Genomic DNA, 24,892 nt, shown 5'->3' with positions numbered 1-24,892 from the left:
TTTTGAAGGTTGCAGAAGAATCCATCCCAGAGGCCACCGAGGACTGGAGCTTAATAGAAAACAGAGTCAACCCTCTAGCTTGGGCCGGGATTGGAGGGGCCTCTCGTGCCAAGTCAGCAGCACCATACAAAATTCCCCTCAAGGAGGGAGCAAGGCCTGTTCATGTGAAACAGTATCCCCTTTCCCGCCAAGGAAAGAAGGGCCTACAACCAGTAATAACAAAGCTCCGAGAAGAAGGCCGGCTCATTGAGATAATGTCTCCCTATAACACGCCCATCATCGCTGTGCCAAAAAGGGGAGGGGGGGCAAGGGCTACCGCTTAGTGCAAGACCTCCGGCTCATTAATCAGCAGATTGAGGCCCCCCATCCTGTGGTCCCCAACCCACACACCCTCCTTGTAGGAATTCCGGAAGAGCACGCCTGGTTCACTGTCATAGACCTAAAAGACGCCTTTTTCAGCATCCCCCTCCACCCTGATTCAAGGCCTTTGTTCGCCTTTGAATGGGAAAGCCCAGGGGGGGGGGTCAAAAGTTCAATTAGCATGGACAGTCATCCCTCAGGGGCTGAATCTCTCACCGGTGGTCTTTGGCCAGCAGCTCCAAAAGGATCTTGAACCCTGGGTCCAGCAGCACTCAGAGGTGCATCTCCTCCAGTACTGTGACGACCTCCTGATTTCAGCCAAGGCCAAGAATGCGTGCCTGAGTGGGACGGTTTCCCTCCTCAACCATCTAGCGGGGGGGTGGTGGTTATAAAGTGTCAAAAGAAAAAGTACAGTTGGCCCAACCAACTGTAAAATTCCTAGGCTACCACATAACTAAGGGGACTCGGAGCCTAGGGCAAGAAAGAGTTGAAGTCATCCGTGACACTCCTGTCCCTAAGTCCCCCTGCGAATTGAGGGCCTACCTGGGGTTGACCGGATTCTGCCGACTATGGATAGCAAACTATGGGGAGACAGCGCGGCGCTGTATGAGGCGCTGCAGAAAGATAGACTGGATAAATGGAAATGGACTAAGGAAATGAATAAGTCTTTTCTCAGTCTTAAAGCTGCTCTTGTGTCACCACCTGCTCTAGCCATACCAAATCCCAGCCGGCCATTTAGACTTTATGTGCATGAAAATAAGGGCATAGCTTCGGGAGTGCTTTGCCAGCGAAAAGGGCCCTCTTGGAGACCAGTGGGATATTACTCCAAGGTCCTAGATGTCGTAGCGCGAGGATGGCCAAGTTGCCTGAGGGCAGTAGCGGCAACGGCTCTGGTTTGTGCTGAAGCGGAGAAATTGACAATGGGAGGACCCATTGAAATTTGGGTGCCGCATGGAGTGCCACAAATTTTGGGATCAGGAGGAGGAAGCAAATTTCTCAACCCAGCCCGGCATTCCCGATATGAAATAGGTTTACTAACAAACGAAAACCTCACTTTTAAGGCTTGCTCCAGCTTTAATATCGCCACACTGCTGCCAACATTACTGGGCACAAACGGATCAGGACTCCCAGATCATGACTGCCTTGAAGTATTAGACCTGGACACCAAAGGCCGACCGGACCTTGAGGATGAACCAATAGAGGGAGCCAGAGATCTGTTTGTAGATGGATCTAGCTATATGCTGGATGGAAGGCGCTACACAGGCGCGGCTGTCGTTACTCTAGAGGAGAGTGTGCGTGAGGAAAGGCTGCCTCCTCATTTCTCCGCCCAATCCGCTGAACTGGTAGCCCTGACAAGAGCCCTGCAAGCCAGCAAGGGAAAGCGAGTAAATATTTATACCGATAGCAAAAATGCCTTCGCCGTTGTGCATGCTCATGGGCAACTGTGGAAAGAGAGGGGATTCCTTACAGCAAACGGATCTCCAGTGGCTAATGGCGGCCTAATAGTGGATCTTCTGGATGCCCTCCAGCTACCCTCACAAGTAGCTGTTGTCCACGTCCGAGCCCATGGGAAAGAAAAAGAGGAAAAATGGAGACAGGGAAACCAGAAGGCAGATGAGGCCGCAAAAAGAGCAGCCAGAGAGGGAATCCAAGGAACATTCCTCATTCTACCCAAAAGAAAAGAGCGCCCCACATACTCCCCTGCTGAGTTACGGATGGCACAAGAACACGGAATAAGTCCCTGCGATGACGGATGGATCCAGATGACAGATGGAAGACTGCTTCTTCCACAGACCCTGCAGAGGGTTGTTCTAGAGCAAGTTCACCATTCTCTTGGACACCCTGGAGCATCAGCCATGATCGACTATTGCAAGAGGCTGTTTGTCTCCCCTGGCTTAACTGTATGCGCCCACCGACTAGCCGCAACCTGTGAAGTCTGCCAGAAAACCAACCCTCCCAGGGCACCCCCTCCTCCAAAAGGAGGGCGACCATGGGCCTACTATCCTTTCCAGAGGGCGCAGATTGATTTTGCTGAGATGCCACCATGTAGGGGTTACAGGTATTTGCTTGTAATAGTATGTCAAATGACAGGGTGGGTAGAGGCGTTTCCATGTAGGAACTGCCAAGCTAAAACTGTTGTTGCTAAATTGTTACAGGAGGTGGTGCCCCGGTTCTCCCTGCCCGAAGTTATAGAGTCCGATCAGGGCTCACATTTCACCTCAGTTATTACACGGGGGCTGGCACAAGCTCTGGGAGTAGAGTGGCATTTACATTGCCCCTGGAGGCCCCAGGCAAGTGGACAGGTTGAAAGAATCAATCGGAGCCTCAAGGAGACTTTAACCAAACTCCAACGAGGGGTGAAGCTCACTTGGGTTGAGGCTCTGCCAATAGCTTTAACGAAGCTTCGAAGGATGCCAAGACAGGACATAAAATTGTCCTCCTTTGAACTGATGTTTGGGTTCCCGCCTCGGGTACACTGCGGAAGGAGGGAGGAAGTCAAGTGGGAGGTGGGTGATCAGATGCTAAGGGATCAGTTGACTTCTCTACAGTCTGTTCTTTCACAGCTACGAGCTTATTCCGTTCCGTTTCAGAGACTGCCGTTAGATGCACCTATCCATCTCTTCCAGACGGGAGACGAGGTGTTGCTGAAAAAGTGGAATAAAGAAGCTTTAAAGGAAGGGTGGGAGGGGCCTTATTTGGTGGGACCAACCAGCCACTCGTGTGTAAAGCTTGTGGGTTCTAGTAAATGGACACATTGCAGCCGGATAAAGCCATTTAAGCGACCCTCGCTTCCTTCTGTCACTTGGAAAGAACAGGAGGACACAGGCAACGGTCCTTTGCTCCCTGGCACCCCTCTGGAAGCTGCCAAGGACACAGGCGAAGAAGCCATCCAGGAGCCACAATCGCCTGTAATATACAAGTCACAACATCTGGGAAAAGCTCGGGTTCGAATTACAAAAAACTTGTAATATGAAGCAAGTATTGTGGGTGGTGTTGGTAATGTTGGTTAAAGAAATATTAACGTGGATGGTGATACCTCAAGGACTTGGGCTTGACAGCTTTAAGATAAAACCCCGAAATGTCACACCAACACCCCTCAGACCACTTCTGGTACAGATCCCTGAGAAAGAGAGGCGTCCCTGGAGAACCAGGTTAGGGATCCCAATAACAGAGGAAACTGATAATGTGTGGTTAGAGTGGATAAAGTATACAGCCAAGTCTTTAAATAAGTCTGACTGTTTTGTTTGTGCCACAGGGAGATCTGTGGCAAAGGTGCTGCCCTTTCCACTGGGATGGGACACTCCTTCCCTCCTCACCTGCGTGATCCGTTTGTTCCAACACCCTGATGCATGGGGAGAGGAGGAATGCCAAACCCTCAATAAATTATACCCCCCACTCAAATCAAAGGATCGTGTCAGACCTTCCACAGTCTTCCTGCAAAGAAGAAACCATACCGGATGCATACACCGAAACCTTGCAGACACAGAGGGGCGTATAGGGAACCTGACGAGCAAAGTAAGATGTGTTAATTCTACCCGCTTTAGGAATAATTCCCTTTCAATCCCACGAGCTGATCTCTGGTGGTATTGTGGTGGCCTAGAGTTGTATGAGGTATTGCCCTCCAATTGGTCCGGAGCTTGTGGGTTAGTTCAGTTGGCAGTCCCCTTTTCAATTGCATACCATCCAGCAGAGAAGACTGGCCAACCCCGGCAGAAACTATCAGTAGCCCCTTTTGATGATCAAATATATATTGACTCCATAGGAGTACCAAGGGGAGTGCCAGATGAGTTCAAAGGAAGAAATCAAATTTCTGCAGGATTTGAATCTACCCTGTTTTGGTGGGTGACCATTAACAAAAATGTAGATTGGATCAATTACGTTTAGTATAATCAGCAGAGGTTTATAAACTATACTCGAGATGCTGTAAAAGGATTGGCTGAGCAGCTAGATGCCACCAGCCAAATGGCTTGGGAAAATCGGCGTGTTCTTGATATGATGTTAGCAGAAAAAGGAGGGGTTTGTGTCATGCTAGGTGGACGGTGTTGCACCTTCATCCCTAACAACACTGCCCCAGATGGCATGGTAACAAGGGCTTTGCAGGGTCTCACCGCCTTGTCTGAAGAATTAGCCGAGAATTCAGGGATTAACAACCCCGTGACTGACTGGTTGGAGAGATGGTTTGGAAAATGGAAACACCTAGCAGCCTCAATCCTTATTTCGCTTGTAGTGATGATAGGAGTTTTAGTGTTATTTGGTTGTTGCATTATCCCCTGCGCTAGAGGCTTATCCCAGCGGTTAATTGAAACCGCTCTGTCAAAACAGATGCTCTTGCTTTATTGTGCTGATAAAGAAACTCCGTTTTAAATGCTTTAAGACGTGAATAAAGACTTAAAGGAGGGAATTGTTAGAAAAAAAGGAGACTCCATAACCATTGGCGTCTCAAGTTACGTAAGAGCCTGAGTGGCAGGAAAATATAGGCGGAGCAAAAAGGGAATCATACTGACTCACTCATGACTAACGGCTTGGTAAGCTGATAGTGACTGTTTATTGGATATTAACTTAGTGAGCCGATGTACTAACTGTTTCATTGGTTACTGGTGAGAACAATAGAAGCGATATGATATAAAAGGCTTTTGCACACGTGTCTCGGGGTCCAGACTGCTCTGCACCCGTTTTGCAAAACGTTCAATAAAATAGTGTTGGATCCACTGCTGCCTGCCTGGCATTCTTTTCTTCTAAACCGAAAGCAAGGACTTTTTATCTAACAATGATGAGCACCTGCCCTCCAAAATTTACCCCACTGCACCTAGTATGCACCATATTGCCTTAAAGCAACCTTCCTGGCATTCGGGTGGGGAATGGGAAATGCCCCATTTGTGAGAACAAGTCTGTGGTACATGGAATGTGTTTGAGATTTGACAAACCCCATGAAAGAAATTTCATGACTTAAGTATATGAATATAGCAGCTGCCTTTAATGGAGTGAAGACACTAAACTAGTTTGCCACATTTTTTAGCTTTCCATATATCACAAACCTCTTGTTTCAGAAATGTTCCAATCTCAGGCACATATGTTGAAAACAAGAAAAATGGCAATCATATCCACTTGCCCCGATCATTGCTTGTGGAGGAGAGAGAAAGACAATGTATTTTTCTCAATTCTGCAAGATTATGACAGGAAATCTGTAGTATTTGCTGGGCTGGCAAGGTCAAATGACAGTTTAAAAGCTTCATCAAGCACATAAATTATTTCAGTTTAAACAAAAGTAACCTGCAATATTTCCTTTTTGTCACCATCAAGGGACATAAGCTTATGGGAAACAATGAGGGTGTCCTTGTAGAACACTTGCTAGATGAAAACATACACATTATTTGACAGCTGGCTGGCTAACAATCTTTTCCAGGGCCCTAGCCCTCGATCATTCACCAGCTGCTTTGTCAAGTTGCCTTAGGAAATGGATTGTATTGCACTATAACTAGGGATGTATGAATCACTTACCTGTTCCGGTCGGGGCATCCACTGAGGGGGGGAGGCACTCCATCCCTCCCCCCAGGAATCCTCGACGGCTGGCTCCGCTCCGCGGGGATTCCGCAGAGCCACCGGCCGGCTCTGCCAGCAGCTGGACATCCAGCTGCTGGCTACCAGGGACGCAAATGGTGGCTGCTGTAGCTGCCGCCGTTTGCATCCCTGTATTCAGCCATGATAGGTTACGTAAAGAGACTTACGTAGCCTATCACGGCTGGGTTAAAAAACACACACACATACGCAAATGGTGGTGGCTATGGCCGCCACCATTTGCGTTCCTTATTTTTGGCTGTCTTAGTCTACGTAAATATTTACGTAGACTAAGACGGCGAAAATAAGGGGGAACGCAAATAGCATAGTGGGCGCTATTTGCGTTCCCCTTTATTTTCACCATCTTAGTCTACGTAAATATTTACATAGACTAAGATGGCCAAAAATAAGGAACGCAAATGGTGGCGGCCATAGCCGCCGCCATTTGCGTACGCGTTTTTTTTTTAACTCAGCCGTGATAGGCTACATAAGTCTTTACGTAGCCTATCACATCTATGTAAAAAAAAAAAAAGATGAGACTGCAAATGGCGGTGGCCGGTCGGAAGACCAGCTGCTGCCGAAGCCGCCGCTGGAGCCACCGCCGTCGGGAACATCCTCCCCAGGTAAGTCTCATCCTGGGGGGGATCCGTGGGGGGGGTGGCAGGCCGTTCCGCCATGGATTTCGGGGGTCCGAATGCACTGGCATTCGGCCTCACTGAGATCCGTGGTGGAATTCTCTGACATCCCTAACTATAACCATACTTGACAGACAGTTAAACATGGAGGGTGCAATCCAATGGGGATAGTCAGCTACCTCCAAACTTGGAGGCAACCGACTATCCAATGCAGGGTGGGCGTAGCGCTGAGGGGATCTTCTCCTCCGCACTCAGGCCACCCTGCATTAGTGGCTAGACAGCCAATTTTGGCTGTCTAGCTAGAGAGGGCTGGGGGGGGGGAGGCTAGACAGTGCATAGGAAGCATCGTAACGATACTTCTGCCATCCCCTCCCCTCCCTGCACCAAGGAATGCCCCCTTTTCCCTTGCTCCATGTTGCTCTTAGGAGTGCGGAGCTCGGATGAACCACCTCTTACAAGGGGGTGGGGTGGGGAGTCAGTTTTTTGGGAAATGACCTCACAGCGCTGGCTCTGAGATCAGTTCCCAAAAACCGAATAATCCTATGGCCATCTAGCCACTGTGTCGTGGCCATAGGATTGTGCCCTTAATGTAGTAGATTATTTATAATTTTTCTTTGAAGGAACTGGCATTTTACATTATGATTCACTGTTTTCATCTATGAGCAACTTCTCTTTTTAAAAACAAATATTGTATTGAGATTTCTTCCGTATAGTAGGGATATACGAAAGGTACTTACCTTTAGCAGATTATGTTTATGGTTGGGGGGGAGGCGTTCCATCCCTCCCCCCGGAATCCTTGCCTGGGGGGGGGAGGCGCTCCGTTCCTCCCCCCCCCCGGAATCCTGGCCGGCCGGCTCCACAGGGATTCTGCGGAACTGCCAGCTGGCTCTGCCAGCGGCCGGACATCCGGCCGCTGGCTAGCAGGGACGCAAAGGGCGGCGGCCGTAGCCGCCGCCCTTTGCGTCCCTGCAGTCAGCTGTGATAGGCTATGTAAATGTTTACGTAGCCTATCATGGCTGATTTAAAAAACAAACAAACGTGCATATGCAAATGGCGGCGCCCATGGGCGCCGCCATTTGCGTTCCTTATTTTGGCATGTCTTAGTCTACGTAAACATTTACGTAGACTAAGACGGCGAAAATAAGGGGAACGCAAATAGTGTAGCGTCTACGCTATTTGTGTTCCCCTTATTTTCGCCGTCTTAGTCTACGTAAATGTTTACATAGACTAAGACGTGCCAAAATAAGGAACGCCCATGGGCACCGCCATTTGCGTACGCGCATTTTTTAAAAAAAGTCAGCCGTGATAGGCTACGTAAATCTTTACGTAGGCTATCACTTTTTTTGTTTTTGTTTTTTTTAACTGGAGATGGCGGCGGTGGCAGCCGGTCGGAAGACCGGCCGCCGCCGCCGAACCGCTGCCGGAGCCGCCGCTGGAGCCGCCGCCGCCGCTGCCAGGAAGATCCGCCCAAGGTAAGTCCCGTCCCGGGGGGTGGGCGGGGGGGTGGCAGACCGTTCCGCCACCGATTTCAGGGGGCTGAATGCGCTGGCATTCAGCCTCCCTGAGATCCGTGGAGGAATTCTCTGATATCCCTATATATAAGTAACCAACATAATCTAACCATCAACACAGATCATCCAAATAAATACAAGATAAGTGACAGCTTTGGGCTTCTCCATTTACCACCACTCTATTCTGCTCTATTTAAAGGTGTCTGAATTTTCTAGGGATGTTGGAGAATTCCACCACAGATCTTGGTGAGGCCGAATGCCAGTGAGGCCGCCATTCGCTTCTTCATTATAGCCGTGATAGGCTAAGTAAATACTTACGCCATTTTGTGTCCCTGTGGAGGCCGTGATAGGCTACGTAAGTATTTACGTAGCCTATCATGGCAAAAAGAAGAAGAAAGGGAATGCAAATGGAAGCGGCCACTACGCCATTTGCGCTACTGTCTTTTGCCGTAATAGGCTACGTAAATATTTACACTACTGTCCTTTGTGCTACTGTCTTTTGTCGTAGCCGCTGCCATTTGTGTTCCCTTTTTTTTTCGTGATAGGCTACGTAAATATTTACATAGCCTATCACGGCAAAATACAGGGATGCAAATGGCGGCGGCTATGGTGGCCGCCATTTGCGTCCCTGTGCAGGCTGCCCAGCGGCTGGATGTCCAGCTGTGGGTGGCCCTGGCTGGTGGCTCTGTGGAGTCGCCATGGAGCGGAGCCGGCCGGGAAGAATTTCGGGGGGAGGGACGGAGAGCCTCCCCCCCACCGCAAATGTCACCCTTCGAAAAGGTAAGTGACTTTCATACATCCCTAGAATTTTCTGTCAGCAGAGAAAAATCTGTGGGCAGAAAAAACAATGTCCAAGCAGAGCAGGAATGTTTCCTCTGGCCCCTAACTCTGCCAGTGATAATTCAAACTCCATTGTAAGCATTTCCAGGTAATGAGAATGCAAGAACAACTATGTGTAGGGATGTATGAAAGTCACTTACTTTTTCGCAGGTGTGATTCGCGGTGGGGGGGAAGCGCTCCATCCCTCCCCCTGGAATCCTCCCTGGCCAGCTCCGCTCCGTGGTGGCTCCGTGGAGCTGCCGGCCAGGGCCATCCACAGCCGGAGTTCTGGCCATGGCCAGGCTGCTGCGGACGCAAATGGCGGCTACCGGAACGGCCGCCATTTACGTCCTGCCAGGCTGCCGTGATAGGCTACGTAAGTATTTACATAGCCTATTACGGCAAAGAGCAGGGATGCAAACGGCAGCTGCTACGCCGGTTGCGCCACTGCTCTTTTCGTGATAGGCTACGTAAGTATTTACATAGCCTATCACAGTAAAGGCAGCCATGCAAATGGTGTAGTGGCTGCCGTTTGCATGGCTGCCTTTACTGTGACAGGCTATGTAAATACTTACGTACCCTATCACGGAAAGAGCAGCAGTGTAAACGGCGTAGCGGCCACTGTTTGCGTCCCTGCTCTTTGCTGTGATAGGCTATGTAAATACTTACGTAGCCTATCATGGCAGCCTGGCAGGATGCAAATGGCAGCCGCCATTTGCATCCGCAGCAGCCCGGCCGAAAGACCAGCCACCGCCGCCGGAGCTGCCCCCGCCCCAGGTTAGTTTCGTTCCTGGGGGATTCCACGGGGTGGCAGGGGGTGGGAGGCCGTTCCGCCACGGGTTTCGGGGGGCCGAATGCCGAATGCCAGTGCATTTGGCCTCACTGTAATCCGTGGTGGAATTCTCCGCCATCTCTAAATATGTGACAGTTCAATGGCTGTGAGGGAGTGAAGCTCAGGGGTTGTGGGGACAGACTAGGAAAGGCAGGAATAGGCAGAAGGGCAAGATATGGGAGGACGAGCACTGACAAAGAAGCACTGGGCAGTGTCCACGCTAGGCCCAGGAGGAGCAGACCTGATGCTCCAACCTCTCTCCTGTTCTGCTTCAAACACTTCCCCCCCTGAGCTGCCTGGCTGAAAGGTGATCGGTTGATGGAAAGAGGCCATGTTCTTGTTGACACAGTCTGACACCAGGTATGCCTGGGTCATGCTGGAATCCTTCCACTCACCCCCTCTCCCCATGCTGAGATTCACAAGAGATTCACCCACCAAGGGAGGGTTCTGGGTTTTTGTTCAAATGAGGGACAGTCATTTCAAAAGTACGCACGCACACACGCACACACGCACACACGCACACACACGGAAAGTGCTAATCTTCCACAGCATGCAAGTGTTCACCACAGAGTCCCTGAAAAAGGGATGGGAAGTGTGAGGCCCACTAGCAAAGTCTGCCAGTATTTGTGGTTATTTCTTGCTTTCCAGTCTTTTACTTTTGAAATGTGTTTGGTTCCCTTGTTTAAATGTTAGGAAGAACATAGCATTCTGAGGGAAATTGCTACCACATCTCCTCCAAAAGCTTTGTATGTTGGAATGGGTGAGATGAGAATTTCATTTGGTTCATTTTTTTCATACGAATTCACCAAACCTACAGATTCCTCCAGAAACAAGAGGGGTAGAACTTGAGATTTTTAAAAATTCTAATTTGGGAGAAAGCGAAACTGCCAGATTCACCTATCTATGCACAGGGCTTGCCGCGCTTAGCTCTAAGAGTCAGGGTTTAGATCACGGTGTGTCCTGCCATGGTTTTTTTCTGACAGGCTCCTTATCTTTAATAGCTATATGGCAGGTAGGTATGTCATGGTCCGCTTCATGCTGGGAATAGCTGTACCTATTGCATTTGGCCAGTGCAGATGAGTGAACATTTCATTCGGGTTGATTTTTTTGGTAAGAACATATCAAAATTCAAAAAATTTCTTCATAAACAGGATGGATTTTTTAAAGTGTGGGTGAAACGTAAACTGATTCATCCATCCCTAATTTTGTATGCCTTTGTCCTGGGCAGGGATGTACGAATTGTGTACCTTCCATGCCGCTTGACTTCCGCAGTTCGCAGCCAGTGCTCTGTGCCATCATGCCCCTGGAATTCTCCTCTTTTTTTTTCCACTCCAAGAATTACGAAGATAAATCCGTACCGACTGCCATAATTCTGCATAACTTCCATAAGAACGGCTATTTTTCATAGATATTTATGTATTTTTTTCCCTGCCCTGAGACGTGCAGTAATTACTTTCAGCCAAAACACTTCCTCCTCCAAGGGGCTTTCCAAAACAAGGCTGCCCTAGGTGTGCCTGAGCGATGCACTCTTTGTTTAAAGCAACACTGTTTGAAAGAAAGAAAGAAAGAAAGAAAGAAAGAAAGAAAGAACCTTTAAAAATGACCATGCCGGTCTGGAGCCCTGCATGAGTATTATTCCCCCTGCTAGGCTTTCTATTTCCACATCCAGCCTTGTTGGTGACATGGTGAGGCTAAAATGGAGAGGAGAACCAACTCTGTGCATGTCTACTTAGAAGTAAGTCTTACTGAGTTCAATGCAACTTACTCCTACACATGTCAGCATCCCACTTGCCCCCAGCTCAGCTTTGTATTTCCACATCCAGCTCATTAGCTGGATTATTAAATTATTATTAAAATCTGAAGCTTTGAATCTTTGAATTTTCAAATCTTCAAAGATCATGCCTGAATTAGGGGGGGAAAAATCGTGGAGAAGCCACGATTCTTCAAAGATAATGCCTTAATTAAAAAACAACAACAGCTGAGGTGGGGGATAGGAGGTGGTAAAACTTAGTCTCATTTGAAGGGTTAGAACAACTCCCTGCTCAGTGCAGGAAGCCTGATTCCCAGGCTGTTCCCCATCCAACTACTGACCAGGGCTGACCCCGCTTAGCATCCAAGATCAGACAAGCGTGCGCACATCCAGCCCTTTGCTTGTTGCTGAGGAAACATTGAGTGCTGAGGAAGCTATGTGATCAGTAGCTGGAAGATGACATGGGGCCGTCGAAAGCTGTGATTGGACAGGAGGGAAATACAAACACCGCCATATATGGACAGGTGGGGGAGGGGACTACGACCGGATATGGTAGTGAAGGTGGAAAATCAGAGCACATTAAGGGGAAATACCAGGATATTAGGGTATTGAAAACAGGAGCACGGAAGCGGGAAATTCTGGTTCCAATTTGAGGCGGGTACTGCGTAGTGTGAAAGGCGGGTGGTGAAACCTCATTGGAAGCAAAAAAAACCCGTAAGTGTAGATCAACCCGTGGACATCATCTGCATATGTTAACACTCATGATCTAAACAATGTGCAAACAGTGGCCTGGGTGGTGTGGTCCTGCTCCCTGATCACATGTTTAAGCCCTTTCATGGGGGGAAGACTTGGACATGGCAATGTGTATGTACACAAAAGGGAATGGTGTTTGTGCAAGGTTAAACCAATACTGGTCATGCGGCAAGTACGAGATGAGGTAATAGCACAAATGCATCACTGTTTTAACAAATGTAAGTTTATACTAGAAACCCACTTAAAAAGTCATCTGAAGCTGGTGCTTCAAAAGCAACTTCTTGATTAAAACTACATGATGGAAGTCTGTAATAAAAGCTGCCTGATACAATATGATATCACATTAATACAATACTGAGCAAGAAATACTGCAGAACATAACCTTTTTATTATTATTCCCTTAATTCCCTTAATCCTGTGTGTGACACTTTTCAGTTACATAAGAGAGATCGCCGTTTTTATGGAGAATTTCTTTTACATTTATATGCCTATAGCGCCTATGATAAGCTTATTAAAGTCATATTTACTCTGTTTCCCTTTTGCAATTCAGGTTAAAGTTGAGGTCTTGGCATGCTTAATGAACGTAACTGAAATATGAATAGTGTTCAAGTAACTAAAGATGATTGTGTTGAAAACTGACTAAAATCTCCAGTGCTGGACAGGACTGATCTAAATTCTCTTTCATTTGATTTTACAGACTTCAACTGAAGTGTGTGTGCAATCCACCAAGCACTGTTTTTGGACAAATACCATTTGTTTAAATGAGCAGCTTGTGCAGGAACTGTTTTCAGTAAATTGCTGCTAAAATTTGCCTAAGGCATTGGCAATTTAGTACTCATTCTGGCAAGACTGACACAGGAACCTCTCTGTGTGTTTTAAAGCTGTGGTGACATAATTCAGGTGTGCCAAAACAACAGAGAAACCACAGCTTACGTTCCTATATATAGTGAAGGCCTATTCAGGCATAATTAAAGGGCTTTATTAAAATGCAGCCAGGATGCTGTTGGAATTCCAGGTTGCATGGAGGTCTATGTGCGTGCAGCTAAATGTGCATAGACCGCTCCCTCCCGATATTCATACTGTACGTATTAATGCCTGGGGGGAAGTGATGTCACATTGTGACGTCAAGTAGTGGTCTAGGTGGTGTGCCCCTGCTCCCCGATCACGTGTTTAGTTTAAGCCCTTTCAGAAATGCCTGAATAGGGCTTGAACAAAACAAAATGAGGACAACAGCTGCAAATACAATCAACAAGTGCTAGAGAACACACATATCACAATTATAGTTAAACCACTGACTTCTAACATGCATAAGGAAGTCTTATGTACATTTTATTACAAAGGATATACATGTGTATCATACATGGAATAAAATCCACGTATACAGAGCCTGCAGGCTAACGAACAATAAACCTCAAGAAAAATTCCAACAATTAAAATGCATGCATGTTATTTTGGAATGAAAGGCAATAAGTTCTAAATGGCTTTAGCGTAGCCCTTCTCCATACGCTGACATGGTATTTTGTTGCATGCAGGAAGTATTTTACATGAGGAGTAAAATACTTCACATACCTTCATCATACAGAATTCTACTGTCTCCATCTACCACTGTGTCACACATAAAGTCCTAGTTCTCAGAAGCAGCAGCAAATCTGTTTTCAGCTGTACCACTTTAGACTCCAGGTGGATTCACACATGTAATCTCAATCTCATGACTAATGCTCCTCCAGACCAAATAATTCCACGTATATATTAAAATACATCTTGGGAAAGGACAGTAGCCTTCTCCCTGACATGACAGTTTTCTACGGAAATGAATTAAATATATAGATTGGATATAGATTAGATATATAGATATGACATCTGCAGTTTTAGCTATTAATTTTTGCTCCTCCAGTGACCTCATCTGGGATTCGTATGTGTGCACTGTAGGTTTTCCCTCCATCCCAGATGTCTAGGAAAATGCTAGTCTTCCTTTGGTAGTATTCATATTTATCAAACAGTACTCTGTAGCAGATATGTGCTGCAGGCAACCTCATGCTCAGAAGGGTGCATTTCATCTTAAATGTCAACTGCCAAGCCAAATCCCCTATAGCCTCAGCCAGGGAAAATGCTCACACCATTCTGCAACTGAGAATTCCTGCAGAACTCTAGTGGCAAAAACTCCTGAGATTAATCTCTCAGCTAAATCAAAACTTCCACACTGGAGCAATCTTCTGAGCTGTGACTTTTAATCCACATAAAGGAAGCATATGAGTCATCCTGAACACCCAAGTGAGTATGAATCCTAAGGGTATTGCAGACTTTTAAATAAATCACATTTTCAGTCATCAGTCAATGCCACAGAACTGGAATGTGCTTTTATCTAGTCTAAGCTACTTTTATCTTAAAGAAAGCTGGTGTACAAATAAGCCACTTCAGGTTGGCACGTGGCAGCAAAGTCGGAAGTCTCCATAGATAATGGACTGGAACATGATGTAGATTTTTTATCCTAATTGGTTCTAGCCAATTAGTCTCTTCTACCTGACTCAAAATGGAGCTTTACCGCCAGAGGCAATCATACAGCCCTATCTTGGTTGAAATGACCTCTTCAAATGCTTTTCAGCAGTGCAAAGACAGAGGGAGGGAGGGAAGGAGAGTGAGATTTGTTTATAAGAGGAGTTCTTAATAACTCAATACCTAAAGCTATTCTTCACATATTAGTTATTAACATATAATCCCAAACAGATTTTTCGATGGTATCATTAATGGCCATACAGGCACTGGGTGCACAGCTCTGGCTCCTAGTCAGGGCCTTTCTGGCCTCTGCTGAATCACTTGATGATGATGATGATCTAAGTAATGAACATTATTATTATTATTACTACTACTACTTTTTTGCACCATTGTTGCCAGAGAGCAAAATTCTGTCTCCATTTTGTACATCCACTCATGAGTGCCTTGGCTCAAAAAGCTACATTTTGTCTGGAAGGGCCGGTTAATCTGGAAAGGACATAACAAAGTAGAACAAAATGCACTTGAAAGTTCCCCAAACCAGGACTCAAATGGATGAGGGAGCATCCACCCCCTCAGTATACTTGCCTTGCCTGGAACCTCCTGAAATCATTAATGTTAATGCTAAATCTTCCTCCACTTCCTAATCCAATCAACTCTGTATCACTTATCAGTTCAGTACCAAGATCTTCACTGTCCTTCCCAAGAAGTGCTCCAAACTCCACCCAAAGCATAGATTCTCCCCGCTCTTTAGTTAAGCAGGAACAAGGCAATCAACTCTTTCTGTATACCTGGGAATTGCCATTCCAGGACCACCCTACTCTTTTTTAAGTCTTTGGGATCAAACGCAGTAACTGCCTCATAATCCCTGAGGTAAGTGAGTCCCCTGAGTCCTCCACAAGTCTCCCCATAGTCCTTCCATGAGATTTGCTGGCAAATGCTCTGCCTAATTAAGTTTTTGGAGCTCCTTGCTGGGTGCCCTTTTTGGTAGTTCTGAGCCTCTGAAATTCAGGGGAAACTATAAAAGACTCTTGCTGTGATAAACATAACCTGCCTTAGTCTGGAACCCCAGCTCTGAGGACTCTTTTCTGCACTCTGACTTCCAGTAGACTCCACCCAGTAAAGCCTTGCCATGGATGAGCAATACATTTTGGATTTACCCTGACCCTAAGGACCTCCATGTTTTCTCCTTGTGTTCAGAGAGAATAAGGAAGGAAAGTTATAACTCTTGCTCTTCATTTTCTTCAGTCAGCTTTTCAGTTTCTGCTACAGTTCCTGCTCCTTCCCCCTTCTCAGAAGCCAAGCAATTGCCACACAGCCTCTGTGGCTGTCAGTCTCTTCCCTCCTCTTCCTCCTCTTCCTCCTCAGCCCCTTCATCTTTGGGACAGCCTTCATAGTTAACTATTAAACTGCCATTTTGTTTACTTCCTCAATAAAACACCATCTCTGGAAAAGCTCTGATCCGAAGTTATGCTGTGCTCTGGAAAATAAGCTAGTTTCTGGGATGGCTCTACTGAACAGACAACATCCTGTCCTCCAGCAGAATAGAGTCATGATCACAGTGGGAAATGGTTCCCCTAGCACTTTTGAGCTAAATCTCCCCCCGCCCCAGCCGCCACCCCAGTCATTCATATTCTAGAAGGGCTTACTCCCTTCGTAACAGCAGGAGGAATGTGGCAGCAGTGGCAACAGGGGGAGATATGTGTCCTGACTGAGGAACTGTAGTTACACTATCAATGCAAGTAAAACAAAACTGGAGAACATCCAAAATAATCCAATGGAATAAAAAGACAAAGTCTCAGGATGCTGAAAAAAACATATGTGGTTTTATTACAAGAAGTAGCCCTATGCATTTCAGCCCTGAGTATGGGGTCTGTTTTTTATTTAATGCCTGCAGAGATCTCTGAAAAAGATAGTATCCAAGATGAATCCTGACAATCGGGAGATGCCAACACTGAAAATCCGAACATAATGCCCATAATTAATTCACAGCTCTGTGCAGAGCACTATGTCAAGGTCAACATTTACTTAGATGGTAAGCCTATCCTGCAGTCAGAGACCTGTCTACTGTTTTCTATTGTGCCTAGAATATTGTAGACATTCCTAGAGTGTAAAGTGATGATCAATAATAATAATAATAATAATAATAATAATATTTTAATATGTCAGATATAAAAATAAATCTCATTACTTTTTCAGTCAAGTTTTTATTTAAGTTTAGAAAAGCTTTCGTAGCATTAGCTAATCTTTGCTAAACAGACTTTCTGGTGAGGGTACAATAATTGTCCAGTTGCAATTCAGTTTCTGGCTAGCTTGGTATTGGTTCAGCAAGGCTTTCACCCATATATCCGTGTCAGGATACTTCTTTGCATACACATAAAAAGCAATGAGATTGTTTGACTTATGCATGAGCTTTATGTGCAGTGCACACTGGAAGATACACGACGCTTTGGTCACACCCTTAGACTAAGCATTTACCTAAACTCACATGTGATCCTACCCTCTAAAACAGGGGTGCAGAGCCTCAGGACTGGGGGCCTAATTCAGCCCACCTAGGGTCCCAATCTGGCCCTCTATGGTTCCCCAGATGGCCACGCCACCTTCCCCTTCCCCCTGACCACCAATTGTTCGGTGGTTTCTTGGCTTTTGCCTATCTTGTCTCCATCTTAAAAGCTTGAAATGCCTCTTCTAGGGCTTCATTAAAGGCAGCGAGAGCTTTAAGCTAAAATAAGCTGGCATTGTGGGCTGATCCCTTTACCCTTTTTGTCTTCAGCTCTGCCCACCACTGGAATATGGTCCCCAAGAGCTTCCCTGAAATGGAATTCAGACCTTGGATTGTTTGTTTATTACATTTATTAGCTGCCCATCTGGTCAGCTACCCAGCCACTCTAGGTGGCATACAATACAAATAACAACACAAAATACAACAAATTTACATAATCAACTGAACAAAACAACATTGCTCTAAAAAACTCTAACCCACCCCAAATGCCACCTGAACAACCAGGTTTTCAAAGCCTGGCAGAAGGTCATCAAAGAGTGGGCATGGTGGAGGTCACTAGGGAAGGAATTCCACAGAGTGGGGGCCACCACAGAAAAGGCCCTCTCCCTAGTCCTCAACAGCCTAGCTGTCCTGGCTGATGGGACAGACAGAAGGCTTTCCGAGGCTGATCTTGTTGAACGGCCTGTGTCTGGTGTTGCTGGAGGTGCTCCTTGAGATAGGCTGGGCTGGAACCATATGGGGTTTTAAAGGTGAAAACCAACACCTTGAATTTGGCCCAGAAAACAACTGGTAGCCAGTGCAACTTCTTCAGCACTGGAGTGATGTGATCTCACCGGTGGCTGCCTTTAATCAGGTGGGCCACTGCGTTCTGCACCAGCTACAACTTCCAAACCATCTTCAAGGGTAGCCCCACATAGAGAGCATTACAGTAGTCTAGGCGAGAGGAGACCAGGGCATGAACCACTGATGGGAGCAGATAGTTAGGGAGGTAAGGGTGCAGCCGCCGTATCAGATGGAGTTGGTACAGCGCCGCCCGGCTCATGGCTGACACCTCAGCCTCCATGGACAGCTGGGAGTCCAAAATGACCCCCAGGCTGTGGACCTGGTCCTTCAGGGGCAGCCTCATTACACTGAACACCAGGTCATCCTCCCCCAAACTCCCCTTGTCTCCCACCAAAAGTACTTCGGTTTTGTCGGGGTTCAGTTTCAGCTTAGTCCTTTCAATCCAGCCATTCACTAACTCCAGACACTTGGACAGGGATTCTATGGCCAACCTTGGCGACGATTTAAATGAGAGGTAGAGTTGCATGTCCTCCATATATTGGTGACACGGCACCCCAAACCTCCTGATGATAGTCCCCAGTGGCTTCACATAGATGTTAAATCACACTGTGGAGAGAATAGAACGCTGTGGCACCCCGCAAGTGAGCAGCTAAGGGTCTGAAGTCTCCTTCCCCAGAGCTACCCACTGGTACCTGCCAGAGAGGAAGGAACAGAAGCACTGTAATACAGTGTTCCCAATGCCCAACCCCTCCAGGTAGTCCAGGAGGATACCGTGGTCGATGGTATCAAAAGCTGCTGAGAGATTGAGGAGAACAAGGAAGGAGCATTCGCCCCTATCCAGAGCCCTTCCCATATCATCCACCAAGGCAACCAAGGCTGTTTCTGTCCCATGCCCAGGCCTGAAGCCCAATTGAAATGGATCCAGATAACTGGCTTCTTCCAAGTGTGCCTTCAACTGCAACGCCACCACCCACTCAATCACCTTGCTCAAAAATGGCAGGTGTGAAACCGGGCAAAAGTTGTCTTATGGATGCAGGGAGGGCTTCTTTAACAGTGGTCTTATCACTGCCTCCTTGAGGGCTGATGTCATCACCCCCTCCTCAAGGGAGGCATTCACCACCACCTTGATCTCCTCTTTAAGTCTCTCCCTGCAGCTCATAATGAGCCAAGATGGGCAGGGATCAAGAAAGCAGGTGGTCGGCTTTACAGATGAAAGCACCTTGTCCACTTCCTCAGAAGGAAGAAGCTGGAACCAATTCCACACAACTGGTCTGCCACAGGCCACCCCTTGTTCACTAACTGTATCCATAGCGCACGGAATAGCACTCCTGATCCAGTCAATTTTATCCGCAAAGTGCTTTGCAAATTCATCACAGGAGGCCTTAGAATGCTCCATTGGTTCTGGAACAACTGGACTGACCAGGTTCCAAGCCACTTGGAACAGCCTCCTGGGACAGCACTTTGTGGATGCAATAGAGTCAGGCAGCATAAAAATTATTTTTTGCTGCTCTTGTCACCACATGGTAGGGTGAAGCTACAGCTCTAACCCATGTCTGATTGTCTTCGGAGCAAGATTTCTGCCACCAGCGCTCTAGCCATCTCATCTCATCTCCCGCTTCAGAGCTCGCAAACATGGGGTGAACCATGGTGCAGCCTGAGCTCTGTTCAGGGGGAGAGGGCATCTCAGAGCCACCTGATCTAATGCCCTGGTGATTGCAGCCTTCCACCAGGGTCTCAACCAAGCAGCTGTTTGCATGCTCCCCAAGCAGAGTCAGGAATCCATTTGGATCCAATACCCTTGCTCTAAAACTGAATTATCAGTTGTTTTTAAACACTTCTCAGGTAGGGGTGTACAAAACCCCACTTACCTCCGTCCGCTGGGGTCTGTGGGAGGGGGGGCGATCCGGTCCCTCCCCCCCAAATCTTCCCCAGCCAGCTCTGCTCCATGGCAAGGCTGTAGAGCCTCCAGCTGGGGCTGGCCACAGCTGGACTTCCGGCTGCAGCCGGGCTGCGGCCGCAAATGCTTCACACATTTGCAAGCTGAGATGGAACTGATGGCAAGCATTAGATAGCATGGCAGCATCATAAAGGTTCTCTCCTTCCGTGGGGTAGTCTCACCTACAGTTTAGAATATTCTTTCCTAGTGAAGGGAAGCATGGCCTGTTTTTAAGAAGATAAACAGCAGCATTTTTCAGCAGCAGTTTTGTCAAGAGCCATTTCAAAGCTATCAGATCACTGACCAGCCAGCTATCCACCCAAGAAAACAAGACAATTTTACTTGGTACATAATGGTTATGAAATAAAGATGAACCTGTAAGAACAGAGACTTCCAGAGCTGAGGTATAGCCAACAGGATTCTAATATCTGATGATAATATCCAGAAAGTTTACAGATTCCTATGGGTGTAGGCAGTCCTGCAGTAAGCACCCCTTTCAAGGAGGTAGGCACCCTTGTAAATAAGAGTATTCAGGGCTTTAAAGATTAAATTCATCATTTTGTATTGATAACTAAGAGTAGCCTATTATTGCTGAAAAGTCTGCAGTCTCTGGCATTTTAAAAAACTTGTTCTTGTTTTTTTTAAAAAAACAGAAACAAAATATTTATAAACCCCCGATCTTTAAAAAATCTGCAAATTATTATTAGGGCTGAGCTGAAGGGAAAGATTTTCACAACCATTTTTGTAAGGGCCAAAAGGTTATTTTTAAAAACTGATTTTTCAGGGTTTGCTGCAAAAGAGGATAAATGTATTCACCTGTTCAGGAAGCAATGACCTGATTTGTTTGCCCCAGTGCATGGTCCCTGATTAGTTAGGATGATGTAGGTGACCAGTCCAGGAAACATTGCTCTCTCTGCATATTAGCTTTGTTTACCCTCAGTAATGTTAGCTCAACCTAATGCACTATGTAGTATTGTTGTATTATTTATTGATTTACTTATTAATAATACTTGTATTCTGCATAATATAATATCCCTAATTGGTTTACATTCAGTATATAATTCCTGATCAGCTAGGATCAGTCTAGAAAGGAGAAAGAAGCCCTAATCAGGTTGGTGAAGCTCCATCAGTTTTGACCTTTAAAACCCTATATGGTTCCAGCCCAGCCTATCTTAAGGAGCGCCTCCAGCAGCACCAGATAGGCTGCTTAACAAGATCAGCCTCGGATGGCCTTCTCTCTGTCCCATCAGCCAGGACAGCTAGACTGGTGGGGACGAGGGAGAGGGCCTTTTCTGTGGTGGCCCCCACTCTGTGGAACTCCCTCCCTAGGGAACTCCGTCATGCCCCCTCTTTAATGAGCTTCCGTCATGCATTAAAAACGTGGCTGTTCAGGCAGGCATTTGGGGTGGGTTAGGGTATTTTAGAAAATGTTTTTATTGTAGAATTTTATTGTTTTAAACTGTTTTTATTGTATGTTGTACATCGCCCAGAGTGGCTGGGTGACCAGCCAGATGGGCGATTAATAAATTTAATAATAAATAAAATAAAATCAGGTATAAGAACAATGGTAGTAAACATTTTGAATAAGGTGAACATATGTAAATTTAAGGGAGCAATCCTATGGCTGCTAGTCAACAGCTAGACAGCCATAGGATATCTGGTTTTCCGGGAACCAACCTTCCTCCCTTCCACACTGCCTCGTAGGCAGCATGAACAGCCCCGTGCTCCTCACAAGAGGAACGCGGAGCGGCCAAAATGGGGTTTTCCGGAGGGCATTGCAGGGTGGGGAGGGAGAAAATGCTGGTATGACACTTCCAATGTGTCATCCAGCAGCCTCCTCCCCTGCTCCGCCCTCCTGCTGCTAGACAGCTGAAATTGGCTGTTTAGCCACAAATGCAGGGCAGGAGAAGTGCGGAGGGAAAGTTCCCCTCCGCGCTTCTCCTGCCCTGCACTGGATAGACAGTCACCTCCGAGTTTGGAGGTGGCCACCTATCTGCATAGGGTTATGCCCTAAAGGACTTTTCAGGAAATATTTCTCCACCCTCTGTGACCTGGAAGCATGACCTTTGACCAGAAAATCAAAACTGATTAACATTCGCTACCACCCTAGGGTTGAAGTGCAGCTGTTGAGTCTATTATTATTAATTTGTTAATATAATTTTTTCTGAAGAGTGAAAATATTTTATCACATGTTAAAAAACACATATTGTTTCATTGAAGTTGGAAGAGATCTATCTGGAGACCACGTTTAACACCAGTGTGCTCAGATGAATTTCAGAAGATAGGGATCATATCCTCAGCTGGCACAACATTATGTCAGCAGGGCGCTTTATTTCCGGCTGATGATCTGACCCAAGGGAAATGCAACAAACATTCTCCTCCTCTTCAAGTTAATTGCTTTTTTATCTTCCCTTCATTGTTGGATGAAACATGACATTCACTTGCCTTTTTTCAGTGAATATTAATCTTTGATATCAGAAGATACTGAAATGTTCGTGGTCTAGCAATAGGCGGAATGTATTTGGGGCTGGGCTTTTTCATTTAGGAAAAGAACAGAAGAGTAATGGAGAGCCATGGCAAAGGTTCAATTGTGCATAGTGTGGAGAAAATGAAAATGTCTTCCATTCTCATAATACTAAGACTCAGAGTCTAGGGATGGCAGAGAATTCCTCCACAGACCCCAGTGAGGCTGGATTCAAAAGAATCCAGCCTCCAGAGTCCATGGAGGAACGGAGCACTTACCTCCTTCTCTCTGGCCGGATCCTCCTCACTGCCGGCTCTGTAGCGTCAGCAATATGGCCACCATTGCCATACCGCTGGCTGAGGCTGAGTGACTCCGGATGCAAATGGTGTCTGCGGGTTTTCACGCAATAGGTTAGCCTATCGCGTGAATAACCACAGCTGCAAATGGTGTAGCAGACACCATTTGTGGCCATAAAGCCCTTAGTTTAAGCTAAATGCAGCCATTTATGGCTGCATTTAGCTTAATCTAAGACCTTTACAGCCGCAAATGGTGTAGTGGATGCTATTTGCATCTGGAGTCACTCAGCCAGTGGTACAGCAATGGCGGCTCGTATCGCTGGCACTACGGAGCCGGCTGGCAGCTCCGCGGAATTGCCGCAGAGTGGAGCCAGCCGGCAAGGATTCTGGGGATTGCCTCCCCCCACTGTGGACCCCCTCTGGAATGGAAGGTGGGTCTTTCGTACATCCCTATCAGAGTCACACAATGAAATAGGTTGCCCACATGTTGTTCAACCACCATGTTGTTCAGCACGAACAAAAGAAAAAACTTCTTCATACAACATGTAATCGGGGAACTGAATTCACTGCCACAACATGTGTCATTGGCTACTAGCTTAAATGGGTTCAGGTCTTGGTTGCCCTCTTGGATAACCTTTATCAATAGAAGGAGTCCTCTTACTCACTGTGACTTCTGATATCATCAACCATGGTATCCTCTTAGATCAGTTTTGTGGGATGGATATTAAGGACAGTGGACTTCAGTGGCTGCACTGCCACCTACGGGGTCAGTCTCAGAGAATGGTGTTGCAGGAGTGCATCTTGACCCCCTGTCACTTGTGCTGTGGGGTGCTGCAGGACACCATTTTATCCCCAATGCTATTCAACATCTATATGTAGTTGTTAGGTGCAGTCATCTGGGGATTTGGAGCAAGGTGTCATCAGTATGCAGATGACACCTAGCCCTATTTCTCTCTAACATCTGAATCAAGTGTGGCCATGAATGCTCTGGACCAGTGCTTGGATGCAGTGGTTGGCTGGATGAGGGCCAATAAGCTGAGTTTGAATCCTGGCAAGATGGAAGTCTGGTGGGTGGGTGGGTCACAAGTCCAGGAAATAGGTCCTTGTTGCCTGTTCTGGATGGGGTTGCACTCCCCTTGAAGGAACAGATGCATACTTCGGGGGGTACTCCTGGATGCATCTTTGTCACTTGAGGCTCATATAGTCGTGGTGGCTAGGAGTGCTTTTTACTGGCTTTGGATGGTACACCAACTATGGCCATTCCTGGACTGTGATAGCTTAGCCACCGTAGTTCAGGCATTGGTAACCTCAAGTTTGGATTACTGGAATGTGCTCTATGTGGGGCTACCTTTGGGCTTGGTCCAGAAGCTGAAACTCATGCAGAGTGCAGTGGCCGGGCTGCTAACTGGGGCCTCTTTCCAGCAGCAAGTTACATTCTTGCTAAAAAGAACTGCACTGGCTGCCAATAACTTATTGGGCCAAGTTCAAGGTGTTGCTGTTAACATATAAAGCTCTGACCAACTTGGGACCAGGTTACCTTAGGGATCGCCTCACCCCTTTTATCCCTGCCCAATCTCTGTGAATTTCAAAGGGAGTACTGCTGAGGATGCCATATGCTCTTGAGATTTGCCTCAGGAGCATTTGCAGTAGAGCATTTACTGCTGCACAATTGCGCTCATTTCACATGCCAGCAAGGTGATGCTCAAAATCCTACAAGCTAGGCTTCAGCAGTACGCGAACCGAGAATTACCGCAAGTACAAGCTGGGTTTTGAAGAGGCAGAGGAACTAGAGATCAAATCGTCAACATTCGCTGGATCATGGAGAAAGCAAGAGAATTCCAGAAAAACGTCTATTTCTGCTTCATTGACTATGCTAAAGCCTTTGATGGTGTGGATCACAACAAACTGTGGCAAATTCTTAAAGAGATGGGAGTACCAGACCACCTTACCTGTCTCCTGAGAAACCTGTACGAGGGTCAAGAAGCAACAGTAAGAACCAGACATGGAACAACCGAGTGGTTCAAAATTGGGAAAGGAGTACGACAAGGCTGCATATTGTCACCCTGCTTATTTAACTTATATGCAGAGTACATCATGAGAAACACCGGGTTGGATGAATCACAGGTCGGAATTAAGATTGCTGGGAGAATTATCAACAACCTCCGATATGCAGACAATACCACCCTAATGGCAGAAAGCGAAGA

The sequence above is a fragment of the Heloderma suspectum genome, chromosome 2 (genome assembly GCF_057233095.1).
Source record: "Heloderma suspectum isolate Gila_16-S chromosome 2, 16-S_ref, whole genome shotgun sequence".
NCBI lineage: Eukaryota > Metazoa > Chordata > Lepidosauria > Squamata > Helodermatidae > Heloderma > Heloderma suspectum.
Note: the sequence above shows the minus strand (reverse complement) of the source record.